Genomic DNA, 10,598 nt, shown 5'->3' with positions numbered 1-10,598 from the left:
GGTTTAGTTCACCATTGTCATGGTGAATCTAGATGAAAAATGGATGAAGAATGGAAAAGCAAACCCTAGATAAGAAGAAATGGAGCCTAAGCATCCAAGAGATCCTCTNNAGANANTGAAATTAGGTCTGGCCGCCCCCTTCTGTCAAAAGAATGAGATTGAAATCGCAACAGGGCTATTTATAGCTGAGGAGCGTCACAGAAAACAGGCCCAAGCCCAACAGACAACCGCCAGGCATCACACTTATTTCGCCCGGCGGTTTCCCTCAAACCGCGCTACCACCCGGCGACAGGGGTCTACCGCCCGGCGGTTTGCCTCTAATCGCAAATCCGCCCAGCGTCAACGCCTCGTGCCAACTCCTCGCACTGGACCGCCCAGCGGTGTAATTTGCCGTCGGGCGGTGCGTCGACTCTTCATTTCTTCTTTTTTCGTTCCTTTTCTTGAGTCTAAGACCTTCATCTTCAGCTTCATTCTTCACTTTCTCAAAATTGCTACAAAACAATGCAAAACAAGCATAATATCACTACAAATAGCTTTTGAGTCTCTACAGACTCATTTATTGAGTTTTGCTTGATTCTAAGCTCATTCTAAGCAGTAAAGGGAGTAATTCGGTCTAAATTGACATATGAAAATAATTTTTTTTCAACCGTTAACAAGCGACTCCAAAACTCTTTTTCCAAAAAATGTTTTCTATTTTGGATCGTCGTCCCATCGCGATTCCGGTTGCGACACTTGGCATATTCAGGGATTTGTTGCAATGCCTCAGTCACAGGAATTTTTATCCCCAATTTCTTGAAGATTTCATTAACACACCCCGGTTGCATTGTTAACACCATGGCAAGTGTACCAGATCGTATCAAGTAATAATAAGTGGTAAGACCAAGTATCGTTTTCCCAAGACACTCGTGGCACTAAACAGTTGTGCTTTTGCTCAACAAATTAAGACTTATAAGAACAATATTTTGTGATTTTTGAATGCAACTTTCTAAATTACCCTAAACTCGATGTCTCGGCAAAGAGAGCCTACTCCCAATTACTAGTTTACAATGTCTAGTCTTCCTAGCAATTAGTCATGCATTTCAGTGTACAGAAGCTTAAAGCAATTGACCGTCCAATTCCTATGTCTAGGTAATATTTCATAATCAAGAGAATTCCCCTCATGTCTAGATTTCCCCGTATGTGTCCATATCGACAAAATCAATAATCATGACATTGAATGAATTAAACAATGCAACCATAAAGTATAGAGAAGAAAACCCTAACAAATAATGAATGAAAGCATATATCTTCAAGAACAATTCAAATACAAGAGAGTTTAGAGGTTACATCTTCCCCAATGTCAACACCCAATTTCGTCCGGGTGACAAAAATATATTATTTTTATTTTATCTTCTTTCTTTTTATCATTTTGTTTTTGTTATATTATCTAATTTTTATTTTTATTTTTATTTTATTTTACTTATTTATCTTTATTTGTTTTATTTTTATATTAGTTCTTTATTTTAATTCTATTTTTACATTTTTATTTTACTTTTTTTATTATTTAGAGTTATTTGTTTTATTTTGTGTTAGTTTTTTTTTGTTGTTTTTTTTTATCTTTACTTTAATTTTTATGAGAAAAGGAAATTTTTATGAGAAAAGAAAAGAAAAAAAAGAGAAAACAAAAAAAAGACGAAAAAAAGAAAAAAAGGAAAACGAAAAAAAACAGAAAGAAACAAAAACAAAAGTCACAAAGTCAACTGCTCTTTCTTGCCTTTTTGTCTTTCCTGCAACACAGATCAACACTGCATCAGACAACGTTACAGAGGAAAGCTCGAAATGGCTTATACCATGCCCATAAGAAAACAATTGTGTGACTCTTGCTAAAAATCCCTATGCAAAGTTGTGCCATACATCAAAAGAGTCAGAAGATATCTCAATGGCTTTTACCATCTGATCAAATTTAAACACAACGAAGAAAAAAAACAAAGAAAAAATCCCTAAGTCAAAAGATATGCCTGAGTTCCCAGGACGCAGTGCAGGGGAATGGGCTTGGGTTTGGTTTTTGAATGGGGCTTCATCACAGTAAATAAAAAAAAAAAAAGACCTTAACCAGCAGGGGGAGAATACTTGGTACCATTATTCTTATCCAACACTCCATTATCGACTTCACTACCAGAGAACATCAGAGACCCACCCCCATCACCTATCATTACCCTTTGTCTAAGAGAACCAAAGAAAGTAGAATCAAAAGGAAAGGTCTGAAAGCTGCGGAGGAGTCTTAAGGCTACAAGTTTTGAAGTTGCAAAGGAGTCTTGAAGCTGCAGAGGAGTCTTGAAGCTGCGGAGGTAAGTCCTCATACGCTTATACCTAAGCTCCTTGGACTTGCTTACATGTATGCTTTCCTTATGCATACTTGGAGATAAACGAATGACGTTTGATTATTATGTATAGTCGTGGTTGTCTTGGTTGTGGTTTCATCTTTTTATCAAACTGCATTTTCAATGTCTGCAAATACAATCAGCATCACTCACAATAGAACATAGGCATGTATACCCCCAACATCAAGACTTCAATATTCCCTTTCCTTGCACCCAGAAAAATACTCTAAAAAATGAAAAACAGCAAATAGAAAACCGAAACAGAAGTTGCTTTCTAGAAAACCAAGGGTTCCTTCAGTCTGGGAAGCAATATCTTCCACAGCCGCTTTCCATCCTAAGGCATTCTTCACCTGTATCAAACAAAACGAACCCAGTCAGATCAGGAAACTAAACCCCCATATGTCCATCCTATCTCCTCCAACCATGTCCATCAACATTTACCTTGAAACAAACATAGAAAGCATATACAGAGAGTAAGCATTGTCCTGTTTCCCCAAGTCAATCCGACTCTCACTGGAACAACAATAAAACACACTTCATAATCAAACTGCCTTTGCCCTTTACACCACTTTCTTCATCAAACTGTTTTCCTCAATCCAAATCACCAATAGGATTTAATCAGTAAACAAGAAACTCACCTAGCCATCAGACACCACCATGTCTTCATTCACGACCTCATCCAAACCACTCCCTTCTCATTTTCGAACCTCCAACCCATGGACATTTTCCTTGTTACTACCCTCCTCATTGATTCCAAAAACCATATGCAGTCAAGCAAAATGAGAAAACCAGTGGATCAATTACGTAGAAACCCATCATTAACACCAGACTCTAACCGATGCCACTAAAATCCCAAAAATCACTTTCCTGCAAGACCAAAAACACAACAGTAAAACATAGCGGTTTCATCATCCTTGTCAACTTCAGACCATTAAAGCATCGTTTCAATTCGTCCATCATCTTTAGCATTTTTGGGTCATAAGAAATCACTCGCAGAACACGAACCACAATCAGAGCAAAGAAACAGAGGATTTAGAAGAAAAGCAGGGAAATTGGAAAGTTCAGATTCCGGAAACAAAATCGGTGTCGTCGCCGGCGACGACGAGACCGTGATGCTGGTGGCGCGGAGTTTGCATTCGAAGAAGTGTTGATGCGGTTGCGCAACCCTAGGCTAGTGCGAGTGAGCGAGTGGCTTGCAGCCGACGATAGTCGCCGACGACGCCCTGGACGGAGCAAGGGTGGCTCGTGGCTGTCACGGCGGCTGGGTTGGTGATTGTGGGGGATAGGGTGGCTTGTGCTCAGAGAAAAGAAGAGACCCTAGGTCTCGTGTGAGTTGAACAAGAATGGGGTGAAGGGGGCAGACCCCTAAAATTTCTGAATGGGAAGAGCTAAACCCTGGACTGTTGGGTCAAACCAAAGAACAAAAAAAATAGATTTCTCTTATGTACCCTTGTTTCCACTAAGTCACACTCCCACCCTCTTTGGGCTTAAGCCCCTTCATTTTCTTAAAAATAATAACAACAAATCTTTTCTGCACCCCCCTTGGTTTCCATTTTGCGCCCCCACTCACATTGGGCTTAAGCCCATCCTGTCAGAAACCTACAGCCCTATTTCTGTTAAATACCTCATCCTCTTTACACTTGGGCCTTGGCTCAATTTGGTTATTTGGTTTATTTTATTTTACTTGTTATTTTATCATTTAACTTTTCATTTTATTTTTATTTTTATTTATTTAATAATTTACTTATTTATTTTATTTCTATGTTTATTTTTTATTTTATCTAGTTATTTAGCTATTTATTTTATTTTATCTACTTTTAAGAAAAATATCAAAAATAAAAAAATTTATTTTAAAAGGTTCAAGTACAAGTGCGACCATTCTGTCTGCCTTGTGCTAAAAACCTGTTTCTTCCTTTTCAAAAAATTAACAAAAAAATCATTTTAAAAGGTTTAAGCACAAGTGCGACCATTCTGTCTGCCTCGTGCTAAAAACTTTTTCTTCCTTTTTAAAAAAAATCATAAATTGTTTTAAAGGGTTTAAACACAAGTGAGACCATTCTGTCTGCCTTGTGCTACAAACCTTTTTTCTTCCTCTTCAAATAATCAACAAAAAAAATCATTTTAAAAGGTTTAAACACAAGTGCAACCATTCTGTCTGCCTTGTGCTAAAAACCTTTTTCTTCCTCTTCAAAAAATCAACAAAAAAATCATTTTAAGAGGTTTAAGCACAAGTGCGACAATTCTGTCTGCCTTGTGCTAAAAACCTTCTTCTTCCTCTTTTAAAAAATCATAAATGGTTTTAAAGGGTTTAAGTACAAGTGCGACCATTCTGTCGGCCTTGTGTTAAAAATCTTTTTCTTCCTCATACAAAAAAAAACCTTCAAACACAACATCATTTTCCAAATGGTTTCTCAAAGAACTACGTAACCCTGATTTCTCAGTCCAACAAAGAATACGTAGGAGCAAGGTCAATCCTTGTCGGGCACAAAAAACACAAAAAAATATTTTGTTTTCTTTAGAGTTTTATTTTTTAGGGGAAATTAAACATTTTACAAACCACATCAAATTCGCGTATTTAGTTAAAGGTACTGCCTTAGGGCAGACGTTGTCGGGGTGCTAACACCGTCCCCACACGTAACCGACTTCCGAAACCAGAATTTGGTTTTGTAGACCTTGCCTTATCACTTTATGGTTTTTCCGTAGTTTTCCAGAATAAACTATGGTGGCGACTCCAAATTTCTTTTTTCAAAATTATTTTCTTTTTTGGATCATCGTCCCGTCGTGATTCCGGTTGCGACACCCAATAACAAATGAGATTAGTTCTCCATCGTCATGGAGAAACTAGGTGTACAATGGAATGGAAGAGATATAAACCCTAGAAAAAGAAGAGGAGAGTTGTCACCACCTCCAAATTTGCCCCCAAAGGGGTGAAAAATATGTTTTTGTGCCTAAGCCATCAAAAGATACAAACCCTAAGAAGTCCAGGTCTTTAAATAGGGTAGAAAAATAACAAAAACTAGGTCTAAGCCCAAAACAGATCATAAAAATAATAGAAAACAGGTCCAAAACTTGCGTTGCTAGCGCTCAACGTAACAGTACCGCTCAGGGATGGGTGCGACACTTAGAATAGCGCCCAGCGGTGTCGCCCAGGCACAAAATAGTGAAAAATTGGCGAGAAAACTGGCGCTCAGCACTGGACTGGCACTCAGCGTTGGACTGGCGCTCAACGCCACCTGCGGTTCTAAAAAACTGCACTCTGGTTAACTGATTGACTTTTCTGGTTTACTGGTTGACTTTTCTGCATTCTGGTTGACTTTTCTGCACTGCAACTCCTTAATACTTCAACCCTTCTTTCAAATCATTCCAATAACCTACAAAATCAAGGGAAAACCAAGCATAAAACCGAAAAAACCAACTTTGACTCTCTTATTTTCTAACTTAAGAAAAATGCATGATTTCAAGTTAATTCTGAGTCATAAAGGGTGTGATTTAATATCAATTTTAAGTATAAAAATAACGGTTTTTAAACTGTTATCATGCATCTCTTTTTCTTTCATGGAACACTCCTTAGGGTGGTGCACAATTTTCTCAATTTTTTCATTTTTTTCATTTTTTTCTTTTTTCCTCTCAACCTCTTCTTCCTCTTTTTTCCTCTCTTCTTTTTCTTTTTTCTCATCTCACTTTTTCTCTCTTCTTTTTCGTCTTTCTCTCTCAACTCAATTTTTTATTTTCTCTCTTTTTCTTTATGTTTTTCCCTCTCATCTTTTACACTCATAATAACTTTGCATTCTTCCTTGGGGTTAACTTCAGTATTAGCCCCAAAACTTTTGATAGGTATCTCCTCCAACTTTTTGGCTATCTGACCAACCTGCATCTCCAAATTCCTTATAGCAACGTTTGTGCTTTTCTGAGTAGAGAGAGTTGCCTGCATGAATTGTTGGAGAGTCTCATCAAGCCTTGTAGTTCTGTCAACTAGAGAGGGTTGTTGTTGCCACTGTTGTTGTTGTTGTTGTGGTGATGTATTACCAGTTTGACCAAATTGACACTGTCCACTGCTTGAATGAGATTTCCACCCTTGGTTATAAATATTGGGACAAAATTGGTTGCCCATGTAGTTGACGTCTTCATTGAGATTTTCGGGCACCACACATTGACCATTGATATGGTCACCACCACATAGCTCACAAAGCTGTTGTTGAACCTATGCCACATTCTGGAATTCTTTTTGTGGCTGAGAAAGTTTCTTTGTCAAAACTTCCAATTATTGAGTAATGATCTTATTTTGAGCAAGCACGGCATCATAAGAATGTAACTGTAGAACTCCCTTAGGTTGTGATGGAGCTCCCCTTTCACTGTGCATCTCATTGTCATTGGTAGCCATATTTTCAATTAATTTATAGGCTTCATTTGGGGTCTTGCACTTGATATTGCCTCCAGTTGAGGCATCTAGCATTAATTTTGTCTGTAAGCCAAGACCTCCAAGAAAAAGAATGACTACCGTTGCTTCATCAAAACCATGAGTAGGTGTCTTTCTCAGTAGGCTCTTGTACCTATCCCATGCTTGTCCTAAGGTCTCCTTCTAATGGGTGTCGCACGCCATGCAAATTTAATGAGCATAAAGAATGCAGTATAAACTAGGAAGTGACTCCTAGGTCGTCTCTCAAGGACCAAACTATGGTTCGAGAATCAGGTCAAACATGAAGTGGGGGAGGTTGTAAAAGGTTTTGTGAATGCAAATGAATTAAATTAAAACACATATGCAAATAGAAATGTAAACACAGATGTAACCAGAAATGGAAACACGAAATCAAATACAGAATAAAAACGGTTGGTCATTAGCTCAATCACTATGCTTCCTATCACAGATTAACGACAAGTACACACTACTCTAATCCAAATCCGACACAAATCACCCAACTAAACGAAGGCTAATTTGGTCTTTAGAATTGCAAACTAAGCGAATGCAATGCTCAAATCTAATCAGTCATGCACCATACAGTCTAATCAACTGAGCGAAGACTAAACACCGAGTAGGCAACTAAGCGTATACCTAATCGCAAGCAAACAACAGATTAAATATTTAGTGAAATTAGAGCAGCAACATGACAATTAAAGTGCAAGAATCTCATGAATAAACTACTCTAGCCTCTAATCCAACACAACTAACCGACTAAGCGAAAGTTAATCATGCTATCATAATCACGAACTAAGCGAACGCAATACACCTATTCCATCGTATGAGTTCTATACAGATCGATCAACTAAGCGAAGATGCAATCACCAATTGGGCAACTAAGCGTATACTCATTGCAAGAACACAGTCGGATTTCATAGAATGTCAGTAGAATAAACATAAGAACAATCCAGAAATCTCAAGGAAACAATGTAATTTTATTAAGGTAAAACCCCTTCAAAGGTCCCTGTTTTCGTAACTTTTTCCCAGTTCAATCCCTGTTTAATTTTTTTCCCCAATCTAATCCTTAATATTGTATAATTGACTCAATTGAGCCATTGCCGTTAATTCAAGTTAACCCCGTTAAAATTTTCCTGTATTGTGAGTCTACTGTGCATTTTTTAAATTACGTGGCAAGCATCAAAGCGTCTACTGTGCATATTTTATTTACGTGACACTATCTTAGAAAAAGATTTTTAAAATAGGGTTTTATTTTTAGATGTTTCTGTTATTTTGGGAATTAGGGTTCCTTGTTCAGATAATTGGGGAAGATACACAAGACGTGTGTAGCAGAGAAGTGTGTCGCATTTAGGCTTCGCAAGACGCAACGAACCATGTCTATGCAGCATTCGTCTTCGTCTTGCCATTGTAGATCGAGCAAGAAGGAGGCTTCACTGAGTTGCCATTGTGGAGAGAAGTGTGTGCTGAGGACGGCAAAAACACCAAAGAATCGAGGGAGACAGTTCTGGGGTTGCCCTAAGTATAAGGTTGGATCTGAAAGTGTTGGATGCAACTACTTCAGATGGTTAGCTGATTGCGGTCATGACGATAGTGTTAGCTGTGAGTTGTTCAAAGCAAATGATCAGAGGTTGGTGAAGAGTGATAATAACATAGTTGGAGGAAAGGTCGAGGAAAACTCTGTAGCTGTGCAGAAAGCCTTGATGGGTGTTCAAAGGTGGACAAAAATTTTGGTCCATGTTGTCAGTTTTTTATGTGTAATGAACATCATTGTGATTGTAATGTTGTTTAATGTAATGAATTTGTAATTTTCTTGTTTAGTTGAATGAAGTTGTAATTTTGTTGTTAAGATGTTGAATGGTTAATGAAGTGATCTTTTGCAGTGAAATTCGTTTTGGCAGTTCTTTATATGCATATTTTCTGCAGTGGAAGCAGTGAATAAGAAGCAGACTATTATATGCATATTTTCTGCAGGATGTGTTTATGGCACAAAAACTGGATGTGGTGCATGGCTGGTTTGAGAGGCATATTTGGACAGAGATGTTTGGACACCTAATTGGATTATTGAATGTATATTTTCTGCAGGATGTGTTATAAATTAGAAACTGGTATGCTTGTATAGTGTCTAAGTTATAAATCTTAAATCCAAAAAGGAAAGAGGTTGTGGTTATTGTATAGGCTGTTTTTATGCACCAGAATTTTGTTTCTAATGTGATTAGTACTGGTTCAGTTAGCTTTTTACAGTGCAGTTTTGATGCAATACGAATTGTGCACTTATTTTACTTCAATGGAACCAAGCTTTTGCTACTATTTGAAGATGGATTATGATGCATTAAGACAGCAGCACAAAATTACACATTTCTGCAACTATATCAGAAACAAAAGTGCCTAAATTTTGTGGTTTGAATGGTCAATTTGCACAAAAGTGTTTATAAAACCAATTTCAGGTTTGGAGCAACTTTGTTTTATGAATTATGACTTGTAAAAGCTGCCAATAGAGGCTGGATATTGGTAAATCAAAAATTCACTGGTTGAGTTGCTCTTTAACACCAAATTTTGGCCAATTCACCATTCCAAATTCAAGCAAAGGAGTCAAAACAGCTGTGATCCAAACAGATCACTTCATAACAGCAGGGAAAACTTGATCAAGACTCTAGAATTAAAGTAAAAGGTGTTTAACAATGAACTAAATGCTAAAACCAGATTTAAAACCAAAAATAGACTCCAAAGTTATTGCAGCAAATCCCTGGCCACTGTGACTCCCCTGTCCCTTGTCTTCAATCTTGGCAGCAACATCAGTAACAGCTGGTGCTGCAACTTGGGTTTGACTCTGAGCATTCTTAGTCAACACCTCAATCCTCCTGTTGATGTCCTTTAGATTCTGGTCAATCAACCATGCCANATCATTCAAATCAACCATGCTTATATTGTGCATAAGGACTATAAACTATAGCACATGCATCAATTCCACAGAGGGTGCTAAGTTCACTGACCTTCTTCATCAGACCCTTCTTCCTCTTCTTGAATGTTGCCTTCCTAGCTGAGTCATTCACTATGAATGCCAACTTCACCTTCTTTCTAGTCATGCTGCTGATGAAAAGATAACTAGAACGATATGAAATTTGGGAACCTTGTTGTTGTGGTTATCTTGTTCAAGCATTCTCTTCTTTATATAGATAACTTTGTAGTAGTGATAACAAATTTTATTTTCTATTGAGCCACTGTTTTTTTCGCAGCATTGACATGAACCATTCAATACCAAATATATGTTTACNAAATAGGAGATGTTAGGTTTAAGTGTCTTTCCATCAATGGAGGATATAGAATATATTTCTTACTAAGATAATATAACTGAATAATAAGCAATGCAAGTGTGCAATGCAATGGCTAGAATCGAAATGCATTATTGAGAAAACATATTCTCAGTTAATACTGTAGTAATGTAATTAATAATTGAAAAAAAACAAATGATCTTAAATTCAATGTGATATTCCTTTTACAAGGCAGTATAATTTAGATACCACAGTTGTAGTTTATATCTCTGATATCTCTATTATAGAAAAAACCTTTATCCCATTAACTATCATTAATAACTATTATTCTATCCCTTTGACAAAGGGTCAGATCTTCATAAATTATGAGATGTATATGAGAATAATGGAATTATACATAAGGGAAAAGAATTTAATAAGGATCCATCTGTGCATAAAACATCATAAAAAGGTCTTACATTGTTATTATTATAAACTTACAAAGTACGTGAAGAGGGTGAAGAGGTTGATACATATCCTAAAAATACGTATACCAAATTTAACTAAATGTTGATG

The 10,598-nt window shown here is 37.1% G+C and overlaps 1 long non-coding RNA gene across 1 annotated transcript; it reads right to left on the bottom strand.

Annotated features, from left to right (window-relative positions):
* Nucleotides 1-1,727: 1,727 nt before the first annotated feature.
* On the bottom strand, nucleotides 1,728-4,045 carry LOC111240948. Its single transcript, XR_002666619.1, has 2 exons — nucleotides 2,802-4,045; nucleotides 1,728-2,710 (listed from the first exon to the last, which is right to left on the bottom strand). It is a non-coding gene; the product is annotated as an uncharacterized LOC111240948 (long non-coding RNA).
* Between the last annotated feature and the right edge of the window lie 6,553 nt (nucleotides 4,046-10,598).

The sequence above is a fragment of the Vigna radiata genome, unplaced genomic scaffold (genome assembly GCF_000741045.1).
Source record: "Vigna radiata var. radiata cultivar VC1973A unplaced genomic scaffold, Vradiata_ver6 scaffold_51, whole genome shotgun sequence".
Taxonomy (NCBI): Eukaryota; Viridiplantae; Streptophyta; class Magnoliopsida; order Fabales; family Fabaceae; genus Vigna; species Vigna radiata.
Note: the sequence above shows the minus strand (reverse complement) of the source record. Positions and strands in the feature narration are given on the sequence as shown.